The sequence below is a fragment of the Camelus ferus genome, chromosome 7 (assembly GCF_009834535.1).
Source record: "Camelus ferus isolate YT-003-E chromosome 7, BCGSAC_Cfer_1.0, whole genome shotgun sequence".
In the NCBI taxonomy this organism is placed as follows: domain Eukaryota; kingdom Metazoa; phylum Chordata; class Mammalia; order Artiodactyla; family Camelidae; genus Camelus; species Camelus ferus.
This window is the reverse complement of record NC_045702.1, coordinates 35389231-35404149: the sequence shown is the minus strand read 5'-3', so window position 1 is coordinate 35404149 and position 14919 is coordinate 35389231. Positions and strand designations below refer to the sequence as shown.

The 14919-nt window shown below is 36.8% G+C and overlaps 1 long non-coding RNA gene across 1 annotated transcript in view; it reads left to right on the top strand.

Moving 5' to 3' along the window:
• The window catches only part of LOC116664884, a 668708-nt gene that overhangs the window by 340440 nt on the left and 313349 nt on the right, over positions 1-14919 (top strand). Inside the window, exon 10 of the long non-coding RNA XR_004321387.1 lies at positions 960-1126. This is a non-coding gene — a long non-coding RNA (uncharacterized LOC116664884). The remainder of the gene's footprint in view (positions 1-959; positions 1127-14919) is intronic.

The window sequence follows — 14919 nt, the reverse complement described above, 5'->3', positions numbered from 1 at the left end:
CTCTAATTTGTAGCATTTGAACACTGACACCTGCTTTTCCCTCTTTTGGTTTCTAGGTCATCCTTTTCTCTTTTTCATTCTTTCTCTTCATAGTCATGCATCTCTTTTTAGCTGTTCCTTTCCTCTTCCAGTGCCTCTTAAGTGCCAGTGTTCTCCAACACTTGACTCTCAGTCCTGTTTTCCTTTCAGTCTATGATATTCTCACATGGTGATCTCATTCCAACCAGGGCTTCAACTGCTGTGTCTACTGTCTTGACCCATCTCCTGCCTAGACATTTCTTGAGTTGTTTTCTATATATTCACAGTATCGAGTAGGAAGTTATCAGTTGTGACTAACAGAAAATCTGACAAACTGCTGGAAAAAAATAGGGCATATCTTTCCCACGTAGGAATTATAAGTCTAAAGCCAGTCAATCCACAGTTTTTGCAGAAGACCTGCTAGTCAGTAATGATCCAAGTTCCACCTGCCTTCTTTGCACCAACATCGTTAGCATATTGGCCTTTCTCCTCGTGCTTGTTGCTTCCTTGTCATGCAGTGGCTGCTGCATCTCCTGGCATCAACATCCACAGAGGGAACATGGAAGAAGGGATGAATAGCTGAGTCTGTCTTTTTTTTATTAGAAAACAAAATATTCACTAGAAATCCCACTCAACATATGTTCAGATGTACCTCTAACAAAGTGTCATTTGGCTCTCCATAATTTTAAGGTGAACTGTAAAATGGATTATTAAACTTCCTCTTCAGTAGTGGAGAAAGGCAAGAGAGAATATAATTATGAATTGTTCATCCATAGTTTGGGGTACCCAACCCAATTTTGGCCCATCCCTTTTCATACTTGATATCTCCAACTGGATATTCCAAAAATACCTTAACCTTAGACTTTCTGGAGTGGGGAGGTGGGATAAAACTTAGAAAAAGGGAATGACAAATGGTAAGTTCCCTGTTTTTGTGATTTTAGCCTGGAGGTGAAATTCATGTCTTGGTGTAAGGCAGCTGAAACTTCCATAGAAAACCTACTGCCCTCCTGACCTGAGGAATCAGAGGACAGAGCTTACGGCCGCTATCGCTGAAGGAACGTGAAGGGGGCGTTACAGAAAGGAGAGCACCAGAAGATGGAAGTCCCAGGTATGTGGAAACTCATAAAAAAGATAATGGTGCAAATGATTTTGTAAATTAGTTGATACAAAATGTTGCCAGAAGGTTCAGAGAAATTCAGGGGAGCCTGAGGCTGATTATAAGAGACTTTCCTAGAAATTGTAGCACTTTAGCTGGATTCTGAAGGATGCATATTTTTCTTCCAGGTAAGGATGACAAAAATGTATGGCCAATGAGCCATCAGAATCGGTAAAACTCTTTTGGCCTCTGCAGCTTAAATCGTAGAAAAGCAATATGAGCAATCTTATAGACAGTCCTGGAGGAAAAGCTGGACTCTCAAGTGCTTTGGGGAGGCGCTTTAGAACTAAAGTATATATGAAGCCTTTGCTTGGACTTCTAGATGGAGAATGATTAACCCTTTCTTACTTATTTAGTGACAAAGTAAGTGCGTACAACATCACACGTTGCTGTGAGCTGGAAGAACACTAAGATAAGACCAAAAGGGAGAGAGAGAGATTCAGAGCATTTCATTTCCTTGTCAAAAAGTGTGGGTACCCATCGTAGTGTGTAAATGCTGCCCAGTATCTGGCTGGTGTGAATTACACAAGTAAGGATAGATTCAATGATGCTAAAAATGAAAGAACTTCATTGGGATTTGAATTGCCATCTACTGCAGGTGAAACAGAGTTAGAGTTTGTATGTAACCGAGTTAATCGCCTATATTTTCTGCTAAAACAAAAGCAACATTCTTCAGAACAATATAACAAAATCGAGAGAATCTACAACATAACTTTTGTGATGTTCAGAATGAAATCCATTTTTACTTGATATTTGAATAAACGGGAAAATGTGGCCATTTTCAGGGGAAAAAATCATCTGAGACAAACCCCTGTATGATCCGTATTTTTATTTTTTGGAAAAGAACTTTAAAGTAGCTATTGTAAGTATGCTCAATTAAGTAATGAAAGAAAAGATAGTCTCAGAAGATGAATGGGAAATATAAAAAGAGCAAAAGGAAAATTCTATATCTGAAAAATATAATATCTGAAATTTTAAAATATTGCCTTGTTTTAGTAGCACAATAAATTTGACAGAGAGAATCAGTGAATTTGAAAACAATATCAAAAGATGAGAGAGAAACTATATCAAAAAGAGAAGAGTGTCAGAGACTTGTGGAAAATTTTCAACAAATTTAAAATACAGTCAATTAGAGTATGGAATGAAAGAAGAAAGAGAATGAACTGAAAAAAAAATTTAAAGAAATAATGGCCCAAAGTTCTTGAATGTCCCTAGGGTCAAAATAGGTAGGCAGCTAAATACTCTTGTGAAATACTAGTACATAATTCAAAACATAGCAAAAATAGATGAACTGAGGATATTTCCCCAGTAAAAAGCCATGATCCTTTCCCCAGGCACCTAAGACAGTTTTAGATCCAGATACCATTGACTAATGAGGTGGCAGTGTCTGCAGAAGCAAGGACCCTATATAACCAGACAAAAATGTGTTGTGACGATGCCTCCAGTCCTTCCCCAAAAGAACCTATGTCTATTTACTTGGGTAAATGTACACTGGGGAATGAGGAGTACCCAGACATTTTGAGGATTATTAGATGCAGGATTTAGGTTGACACTGATAACTGAAGACTAGAAGAGATGCCACTGACACATATTAGAGGCCAGGGAATAAATGGAGTCTTGGCTCAAATCTGGCTTGCTGGTCCTTATACCTGGCCAGTGGTCATTTCTTTATTTTCAGAATGTGTAAATGAGGTGGACATAATTGACAAGTAGAATAACTCCTACTTTCAGTCCTTGACCTAGGGAGAAATAGCAGTCATACTGAGGAAGCCTGCCCCACCTCCATATGCTAAGGGAGAAATAAAATACAGTATCTCATCCTGCTCATATGTATGTGGGGGAAGGAATGGCAGAAATTGGTGCCACCTTTAAGGATCACAAAAATGTAGGGGTGATATTACCTATTTTATTTTCATTTAATTCATTAGTCTGGCTCCTGCAGAAACCAGAAGTCTTTTGGAGAATGAGCATAGACTTAACTACCAGCTTAACCAAGTGGTAGCTCTGATTGTACCTGTTGTGTTAGACACGCTATCTATTATTAGAGCAAATTAATATGGCTAAGGGTTTGTAGTATGCATTCTTTTCTATCCCACTCAGAAGAGGAGGATAAACAGTTTACATGTACATGAAATGGACAAAAACACACATTTAGAAATTTTGTCCCAGTGTTAACAGTTTCACGTCTAAGCCTTCTTGGATTGAAAACAAAACAAGAATCATAAAGAAAAAATACGATGAATTGGATATTATCAAAACTTTCATTCTTTGAAAGACACCATTGAGAACATGAAACTCAAGATGTAGGATGGGGAAAAATACTCACAATAATACATTTGACAGAGAACTTAGGTCCAGAATATATACAGAACTCCTGTAACTCAGTAATACGAACTACATCTCCTTCCCCTAACAACAACAAAGAATTGGTTAAAATATTTGAACTAACACCTCACCAAAGAAGAGATATAAATAGACGAGAAGCACATGAAGAGATGTTCAACATCATTAGTCATCAGGGAAGTGCTAATTAGACCTACAGTGAGATGCCACTACAAATGTGTTAGAAAATTGACAATAACCATTGGAGATGATGTGAAACAACTGAAATTCTTATACATGTCTGGTGCAAATACACAATTGTATGACCAATTTGGAAAACCTGTTAAATAGACACCGACTGTATGAGCCAGATACTTCTCCTAGGTATCTCTATAGCAGCTTTATTCACGTTAGCACTAGGCTGGGAACGACCACTTGTTCCACACCTGCAAATCCAACTAATCTGTAGAGACAAGGTGGCGATTAATGGCTTCCTGGAGCTGGGTTGAGAGGGAGGGATGAATTGCAAAGGGACTTGAGGAAATTTGGGAAGGTAATAGAAGTGTTCTGATCTTAATTATAGTTGTATTTATACAGCTTTATGTCTCTCTCGAAACTCATTGTATTATATACTTCAAATGAGTGTACTTTATTGTACGTAAATTATGCCTCAATATTGATTTTTAAAAATCTACAGTGATTTTCAATATCCCTAGGGTAAAAGGCCAGGTTTGCTAGTTAGCCTGAAAATTCTTTCTTACTTCAGTCCCACAGCTGATTGCTCTTGTCTTAACTGCTGGTTCTTCTCCATACAAAGCGCAGTTACTGATACTTTCCAAGTACATCGTGCTCCTTCAGTCCGGGGTCCCTATCCCTCTTTCTCTACAGGGTTAACTTTGACTGATTCTTGAAGGATCAGCTCATGCATAGTCTTCTCCAGGAAGTCTTCACTGGTTCCCTAGTGTGAGTTGGTGACTCTCCTGTGCTCCCATGGGACCCTGCACTCACCTCTCCTGTAACAGGGAACAGGCTGTGTTTTACTGTTGCCTTTCTTCTTAGTCTCCTTACAAGATTTAAAATTACGTAAGGATGGAGATCACACTGTGGTCACCTTTCTGTCTTCAGTATCTGGCCTAGGAATCCACTCTGTATCTAACTAAGGTGCTTAATACATTTTTGCTGAATAAATTATTATAAGCAAAGATCAAAGTTTTGGCATTTTACATGGCCACTATTTGCAAGTTTGAGGGAATGGGACAGTATAAGGAACTTCTAAAGGGAGCGGCTCATGTGTGAATATTATGGCAAGTAAGAGGATTACTTTATGAACTTGGCCTCATGCTCCCTCACAATTTCTTCTTGTATGACAAGACTACTCTGTTGGTAAAAATATAAAATATTGTAGAACTTGGCTGTGGTCTCCTTCTTAGAGGTACTGTTCTTTCTCACAGCAAATGCTCGCTCTCAAGTGGCCTCCGGTGCTCCGAGCAGCGTTTCATCAAGCCCGGCCTCCTGCGTCTCCTCTCCACGGGCGCTGCTCTTATTTCTCCGGGCTCTTGGCTGTCACATTACACACAATCATTTCCATTCTTGTTTGAAACCTCCTGCTCTTTTTAAAAATCGCAGTCGCTAAATGAAACATGGTGGTAGGCTTTCGGGCCTGATACCTGAATTCAGGGTAGAGTGAAGCCTGATTAGGCTGAGAATTGATGTTTTGAAACTCATTGTTGGGATCATTTTTAGGAACGTAAGAATCACGTGAAGCTGTAGTAGCACACACATCTTTGGGATGGCCAAGGTCTTCCTGTGGCTGGACACGGCAACTAAGCATCCAGGCTTTATCCTAGAAAAGAGAATAGTTGTACAAGGAAAAGGTGCTAGGATTATATCTTTCTTGTGCCTTTTCCTGTAAGCTGAAAATAGACTTTCTCCTTTTTCTTTGACACACGTGATTTGTCTCTTTCTTTACCTGTATCCAAATTTTTAATAGCATTTAATACTGTTTTTCTCTCTCTTTTCACACTTCTCTGTCTTTGCCTCTATCTTTCCTATCCCCTGTCTCACCCTCCCTGACTTGGCGTCCTAATGAAGAGCTCCGAAAGGTTTCAATGTGTACTACTTCCTCTTGGGTGGCTCGTTTTTAATAGCGTTTTCTGAAGGGTGAAAAGAAACAACGGTTATTATGGTTGTTAGAGTAATAGCAATAGTAATGATTGTTAACAATAACAGCAGTAATAATGAATGTTGGCATTATTTACCTTCTTGAAGGGATGATGTGAATACTGTAGTCCATTACATTATAAAGTGCTCATTTGAGGAAATGCTCTATGTAAAATACAGTAATTTTTCCTAGCATTTTGACTAGCATTTGGGTAAAGCACTATTTGGAACAAACAATGACGTGTGACTGATTATGTTCTTTTTTTTTTTTATTAAGAATATAATCCCCGTGAATTGATTCTAGAATACTACTGTGTTAAAATCATATCAGTGACTCAACTTTTCCCTTTTAAAAAATGATTTCAAATGGAAACTTTCAAAGCCTTTACTTTCTAGGGTTGTTTCGTAAACAACTCAATCCTCTATATTGTAAATATGCACAAAAGGACCTGATGTGTTTTTAGCAACATTCAGTGCAGGACCACTTTGTCAATCCATCACTCCTGCTTGTGACAGAACATGGAAAGGTCACTGGAGTGGACATTTTTATGGCAATTTTGAGTGATGCTCTGGCATCAATTAAATATAGAATCTCCCCAGCTACTAAAAACATAAACTCCTTTTGCAGGAAGGATAAAATATGCAACAGAGATAGCTTTACTTACACTCCACATTTTTTTTTCAGGATGTTTAGAGTTGTGTACATATGCTCTGTGGAAGATTTCTGTTTTCTTGAAAATACAATTTGACTCCATGACAGAATTATAGAGAGATAAAAGATGACTGTTTAACCTGCTCATGTTCGTAAATATGCAAGGTTTGTTTGCAGGGCTGAAATTGTTTCTAAATTAAGCAAAAGATGAAAATGTGGCACTAAAATCAAAGTACTTTCCTTGCCAGCGTGAACACAGAAGCTGAAAAATCCTCACACATGGGAAAGAAATGAAAAGGAAATAGTCCTTACCTGAACCACTGATTACTCAGCTAACCTGAACATTAAACTGAAGATGCATTTAAAGGAGGAGAAGAATCTGAATGACTAGATCAGAGGAGGCCAGTGAGGTGATGTGGGTTAAGTCAAGGCAAATAGATAGGGGTGGCCTGGCTGTGAGGGCTTACCAATAGGACCCTGTCCGGGACAGAGAGGAAGAGATGTCACCAGAGACTCAGTTGTCTTATGGGGAAATGGGATACATAAATTTATTAAAGGCAAGTGTGACAGCACAATGACAATTTAATACTAAAGGTTACCGACACTCTTGTTAAGTCTCCATCAAGTGTGCATATTTAAAGGTGGATTATTCCTACTTGGAGGTGAACTTTTATGATACATTAATGCATATTTTAAGTGGTTTGTATTTAATGAAGATAACACATGCATATTCATTTATATCACATATTAAAAAATGTTAAAGTAAAATGTATCACCTGTTATTCCCAGGAATTCTTCCTTTTACATTAAAGAGGAATCACTGAAACTATCTTAGCATTTATACATTCACTGTGTTTTATTTTCTTATTTACATAATCATCCCACTGTCTTGGACTTTCCACTGACATTTTCTGTTTCAGTGTGTGGAGGAATCTTGGAAGAGCACCAGCAGCCTCTTCCGCTCCCTGGGAGAAATTAAGTTTCCTGTCCTTGTCCTTGTTTTAAATTCAGCCCCTTGTTCTTGTCGTGGGACTCAGTGGCTGAGAACTGAGACACCGTGTTGCTTCTGCTCCTCGTCTTGCCTTATTTAGCCCATATACACTGAACACCTGCTCTGTGCCAGGAGCTGTTCTGGGCCCCAGGGGGAGAAGAGACCAGGGAGACTCTGTTCTAACGAGGAGAAAGCCAACAACAAACACTAAGTGAATTCTGAATATTGCTCTCTGCTGTGCAGACAGGAAAGCAGGGTGATGTGAACAAGTGGCTGACCTCGGGGATAAGAAGGCTCTAGACTGAGAGACAAAGGTTTCTCCAAAGAAACGAAAATTGAGCCAAGTTTTCCAGGCACCCCAAACAGCAAGTGAAAGGCTCAAAGGTAGAATAAGCTGGGGATGATCAAGTGTGGAAGGAAGGCCAATGGAACTGAACAAAGGGATTAACATGACTACAGTGAAACCAGAACAAACAGAAGCCAGATCCGGGAAACACTCAAAAGACCATAAGACAGTTGGAAGCCGTGTTTTGTTGCCATTGTAGAGGTGGTTCTGAGCTTAATCAAGGTTGGGACACATTCTGAATTTTTTTTCTTTAATGATAGATTGAAGAAGGGCATGAATAGAAGCAAGGAGATATGTTGGATGTGTCTGAGTGATTCAAGGGCAGTGTGGTAGTAGAAGGCAGCATGAGATAAAATTGAACCCAGTGGAGGAGCTCTGAGTGGGCCTCTCCCACCTGAAGGCAAAGCAGGTGGCCACCTACAGGATTTGGTTTCAGTGCTCGCAGTTATGTTCAACGAGTATTTTCCTCTTCCCCTTGTAGACTGCAACTGATAAAATATCACTAGTCGTCTATTCCTTGGACTGAATTCTCCCTTGCCAAATGCAAGTGATTTCTGAGAGATGCTACATTAAGACATTAAATTCAATAATCGTAACATTTCTTACGTAACATAAAAGATTCCCTTCACCAGAAAAAAAGCACCTTGGTTAGAAGGGCAAGACAGGCACAGAGGAAAGCATTAAAAATTTTTTATATATATATATATATATATATATATATATATGCCGGATTGAATTTTTCTGTATCCTTTACGTTACGGCACTTCACTTTAGCAACCGAGAAAATGTTTGTTGACAAATACTGTTGCACTTTCCAGTGTTCTCATCTTAGTTTAATAGTCTAACTCTCCCATGGGATAAAAGCATATGGCTTTTTTTCAAGAAACCTACTTTTGGATGTTCAGCTTCACCCATGATGAAGCATAGATTCTTTTTTCTGAAGTGTAATCAAAGATGATGATGTTTTGGGGAGATTGGTTTAGACTGAATTCCTCTGAGTTTTATCATATAATATTTGCCCACCCTGCCCTGTTTTGAGCAAGATATATGTTTTATGAGCCACAGCTTGAAAGAAGAACAAACTGGACAATAAGAGACAGAAATACCAGTCAAAAGCAGGGATTCAATCAGTGTATCAAATAGTATTTTTAAGCATTCGTTATGGGCAAGCATACTAGGTACCTTGTAGGATGTAAGGCCTTAGGAAGACTACATATATACTTATAAAAGATAATGGTACATAGAATTTTGTAAATTAATTGATACAAAGCATTGCTATAAGTATCAGAGAAATTCAAGGGAGTCTGAGGATGATAAGAGAGTCGGGCAGACTTTTCTAGAAGTTGTAGCACATTAATTGGATTCTGAAGGATCCATATTGCTCTTCCAGGGAAGGATAACAAAGATGAATGACCAATGAATCATCAGAATCAGCAAAACTCTTGGCCCCCACAGCTTACATCTTAGGGAAAGCAGTGTGGACAATCCCTGTAGACATTCCTGGATGGAAAGGTTGAGCCCTAAGTACTTTGGGGAAGCTCTTTAGAACTAAAATACATAGGAAATCTCTACCTGGACTTCTAGATGGAGAAGGATAAGACTAGTTGATTAACTCTCTCTTCCGTAATTAGTGACAAAGTAAGTTGCCTACAATGTCAACTGGTTGCTGCGAGTTCGAAGGATGTATAGATAAGACCAAAGGCAGGAGAAACATTGAGCATCATGTCTCCCTTTTCAAATTGATGGGTACTGACAGTCATGGTTTATCTTTGTTTTCCTTTTCTTGTTAATCATTTGAATTCTATAAGTTCTTTTAAAAGAAATAGTTTGTGTAGTTACACTATTAAAGAGAATTAGAAAAGGTTTTAGCTTGCGGCACAATTATTCAAGCATAGGTGTGGAACACAAAAAGAGTACATATTTCAGATTGTCTTTGCCCTGGTGAGTATCCTTATACTTTTAGTCTGGCATAAATTACTTTTTTTTCAGAGTGGCTTCTTATAGTCTATAATAGAGATTGGGGTGACAAGTAGGTCACCCCATATCTGGATGAATACTTTTCATTTTACAAGACTTCCACAGATTTTTTTATTTATTTATTTATTTATTTATTTATTTATTTATTTATTTATTTATTTTATTTGAAGGAACATACAGAATCAGGTAATTATTCTACTCTCTTAAAAAAAATGGAAACTTGTATGATGGTACAATTTAAATGAAACTAATTATAGTCTGATGAGAGGAAAACATAATAATGTTATGTTACTGTTTTGCAAATAGAAGTATTAATTGCTATTTTTGAAAACATTCCATAAATTGCCTCTATTCTAAGCCCAAAGTGAATGTTCATTGGTTTTACTGTTTGGGAATCACCTGGGAAGACTATTCCAATTAACAAAAAACAACTAGTTATGATTCTTGACTTTATAAAAGCTTACATAGCTGAGGAGAATGTTAAGCTCATAAAGTAATAGCGACAAGCAAAAACAGGTGGATAAAATACATACAGTTTATCTTCATTTTTTTATTACCTTTGATTTTACCCAAACTAAAGTGAAATAAAACTCCCCTTTTAGGAACAGCAAGTATTCTTATTAAAGGAAACATAAAAAGGAAAGAAAGTTATAGAGTTTAGTATATTTTATCTTTTTTTTTCTAGAAAGAACCTGATATCTGTTTTTTAAATTATGGCATGCAATCATTTAGCCTTTCTTGGAAAGCAGGAATGTATTGTGTTGAACATTTAAATGAATATGGTCCCTGCTAAATGAATCTTGAAAAATTGCTCAGTAGAATGAATCATGAAGAAAAAAACCCTATTTTAAAGTAAACATGTTTATCATTTAACAAATGTTTGTGGTCCCTATTATTTCAACAAAGAAAATACAAATTTCAGTAAAAACCAAAATTTGCCTGAAGTCAGCCAATAGAATCTTTTTTGGTTGCCATAATAATCTATATAATATGTAAAGTGTATGCATGTATATATATAAAATAAAATATATTGAGGAATAGTCTTTTCTTCCTAAAAGCTCTCTTTTCTCTAACACTATTCATTGTCTGCTCAAGTGTCTGGTGTAAGATAATTGAGGACACTGAAACAGAATATGAATGGAATAACAACATACTATGAAAACTTGTACCAAAGGGATCCCCCAAAGAGAAATGAATCTCCTAAATAAAAATAGCCATCCACGGTTCTGCATGAGCTGGTGGGATCTCTCTAATGAAATGGCCGCGTGTGAGCTGAATGACGTGGGCTCACATACGAGCCAAGAGTTGAAGTCGAGAAGTGTAGTTGTAGTAAACCTTTACTGGGTATTTAATAACTTAACTGTTATGAGAGAATGAGAAAGTTGTGTGTAGTTACATTAAGTAACTTGTCTCAATTCACACAAGTACTATGTAGCAGAGATGGAATCCAAATCCAGGTCCTCTGGCTGCAGAGCCAGTACCGCTAGCCCATGAGTTCCTAGTCTGCTTCTGTCTCTGAGATTATGAAATTATGATACGTGTCTTCTCTTTCCAGAAATCAATAAGGAGTTATCACTCAACAACAAAAAGATTATGTCTTTGGGAATATATCTTTATTATGCAGCCCTGGAAACATATCTAGCTAATGATTATGGTTGGAATAGAAGAAAAGAGATGACATTACAACTTATTTTAGTGAATTACCTTGGTTAGGATATGTTGAGTTTTAATAACCCAAAATAAAGATTCATTATCACAGGCCAGGACAACCTTTGCTAAGAGAATATTTGTATGTTTGTTAGCATCTGATGCAAACTGAAGCAACCATAAAATGAAAGAAATACGTTAGGGTAAATGCCTCTAAATTTAAAACTAAAAACTCACATTATAACTGTAAGCATTGCCAAATTATAATGCCATATAATGACATTAGAGATTAAAAAAAATTGTAAGCTATGGCTACAATAACATTTTCACTTATTGGTGCTTACATAACACATCCTCAGAGGCTTTAAAAAACAATTTACAGACATCTTGGAAATGTTCTAGCATTTCAGTAAGGTAAAAAGAAAATATATACTAATTTGGAAGATAGAGAAACCATAACCAAAAAAAGATTAGGTCGTATGTTCAGTGTCACTGAAAAAATGAAATTAGCATGCTGAATAACTCTTTTTATACAGTTGATTTTTGCATCACTCCTCTTGAACTGCAGTAAAAGCCTATCTCAGAACTCTGTTCAAGTTAGCTCCTCTGTTTATCTTGTTAGTCAGGATGGCACTGATTTGCATTAAAAATTAGTAGCTTGAGGACATTCTCATTTAAATGACAGGCAAAGAAAAATATGCCACAAGCAATAATGCTGAAAAGCAACTCAAGAGAGAGAGGAGGAAGACTATGAGAGGCTATGTTATGAAATTGGCTTTCGTCACATTGAAGGAGTCATGAAAAGAAGAGAGAAGTCAATGGTATAAAAAGCTTGCAAGCCTTCAAGTGATATGAAGACTGACTAGTTTTCACTAAATTGAGAAAACAGGAGCTATTTGTCAGTCATGCTGAGTCTGAGGTTCAGCTGAGTAGAAGAGATGGAATCTAAATTGTGATAGTTTGAGAAGCTGGGAGGAGATGGAGAGTGTAGGTAACCTAGATTTTAATTAGTTTGCACAAAAAAAAAAAAGTCGAGATAAGTAATAGCTAGAGGAAGTTTTGAACTAAGAAGATACTTTTAGAATTTGGAAATAGTGTTCATTCTGACAATGAAACCAAAGATATAAAATTAACTATTTGTAGAAGAACCTAACCCATGCTTGTATAGATGAAAATTTAGGAAATACACGTGATCAATCCAGGCAACTAGCGCATTTCTTCCTAACTGGAATGCTACTAAGAAGCTGTAATATGCCCCGGCTTATTTTATAACATCGTTTAAGTTACATGCTAATGGAAAGAAAAAAAAAAAAAACAACTTAACCTCACAGCAATGTGCTGTGGAAACTTGCTTAACAAGGAAATGCAGTGCTTCTGGGAAAGATGAGTTTTGGAGGCACAATGCATATTGTGATGTATCAGTGACATAAGGATCAATAGAAACCTAGTAAAAATAGTAGCATGGTTTTATACATGTCAAAGGAATATTAAAAAAATAATACAATAAGTAAGACACTTGTTTGTGGAAATGGGGTCCAGAAGGGTTTCAGCTAATCTGTTATTGTGAAGTGGGGAAGGTGGGTGTGTTAGTTTCATGGGCTGCTGTAATGAACCAGACTAGTTGTCTTGAAACAACAGAAGTTTACTCTTTCAAAGTTCTGAAGGTCAGAAGTCTGAAATCAAGGTGTAGGCAGGTCCGTGCTTTCTCTGATGGTTCTAGGGAAGAATTCTCCTTTGCCTCTTCCAGCTTCTGGTGGTTGCTTGGCAATCCTTGGTATTCCTTGGTTTGTAGATACACCGCTTCAATCTCTGCCACTGTCTTCACATAGCTTTCTCCCCTGTGTATTTCTTACTTTGTGTCCAAATCTCCCCCTTATAAGGACACCAGTCATACTGGAGTTAGGACTCATCCAATTTAGTATGACCTCACCTTGACTTGATTATATCTGCAAAGACCTATTTCCAAATAAGGTCAAATTTATAGGTTCCAAGTGGACTTGGGTTTTTGAAGGTTATTATTTAACTCAGTACAATGATGGATCATGTGAAATTAGAAAGCTGTAACACTGGATGTGAATGGGAGTAGCTTGTAACGTTGTGAACCAAGACATCCGGGTGTTTGAAGTGTCTGCATTCTTTGCATTATTTGGCTCAGTTAAATTGGGTGCTGTTTTCAGCATTTAGCTAGTGTTTTTCATGCATAAACTTCCTATTATTCCCTAATGTACCACCTAATATGGTGGAACAAATTTGTGTTATCAAAACAAGTGTTATAGAAGATCTGATTATACAATGAAATGCCTAATTCTTAATCACATTGGTTGTTCAGCTTTGAAACATGCATAAACTGTGTAATGCCTACCCTTCTCAAGATATCAGATGTTTTCGTCACCCCAGAATGTTCTCTTTGTGCTTCATACCAGTTATTCTTCCCAACCAATCACTGCTTTCATTTTTATCATCATATATTTGTTTTGCCTATTCTGGAATTTTATATAAGTGGGATTTTGCAATTTGTATTATGTATCAGGCTTCCTTTATGCAGAATCATGTGTTTTAGGGTCATCCATGGTGTTGTATGAATCACTACTTCACTCTATTCTTTTAAATTGAGGTAAAATTTATATAACATGAATTTCACTATTTTAACCATTAAAAAAATGTACAATTCAGTGGTTTCATTGCATTCATACTATTGCACAATCACCATTGTCTCATTTCAGAATATTTTTATCTCCCCAAAAGACATCTCCTACCCATTAGCAGTTACTCCCTAATCCCTTTCTGCCTTTCTCCTAGTCCCTGGACACCACTAATCTCCTTTCCATCTATGTGGGTTTGTTTATTCTGGATGTTTCATGTGAAAGGAATCACATAATATGTGACCTTTGTGTCTGGCTTCTTTCAGTTAGTATAATGTTTTCTAGATTCATCCAAGTTGTAGCTGTATCAGTACCTCAGTCCTTTTTTTGACTGAGTGATATTTTATTGTATGGATATACCATGTTTTTTTAATCCATTTATCAGTTGATGGACACTGGATCGCTTTTACTTCTTGGCAATTATGAATAATGCTGTTATGAACATTCATGTTTAATTTTTTATTTGAACATGCATTTAATTTCCTTGGGTACGTAAGTACTGAAGAGTAAAATTGCTGGGTCATATGATAATTCTGTATTTAATTTTTTGAAGAAATCCCAGACTGTTTTCCAAAGCACTTACACCATTTTAAATTCCTACCAGCAATGTGTGAGGATTCCAATTTCTCTACCTTTTCATCAACACAAGTTTTTTTTTTTTCATTATGACCGTCCTAGTTGGTATGAAATGCGTCTCATGGGTTTTGATTTGGAATCAATGACTAATGACACTGAGCATCTGATTGCTTGTGGTCATTTGCCTATTTTCTTTGAAGAAATGTCTATTCAAATCCTTTACCCATTTTTAAATTAGGTTGTTTGTCTTTTAGTTGTTGAGTTTTCAGGAGTTTTTTTATATATTCTGGATACTAGACTCTTGTCAGACTTAAGATTTGCAAATATTCCTTCCATTTTGTGGATTTTATTTTCACTGTATTGTTAGTGTTCTTTGAAGCATAAGAAAATTTAATTTTGATTTGATGAAGTCCAGTTTATCTATTTTTTTTC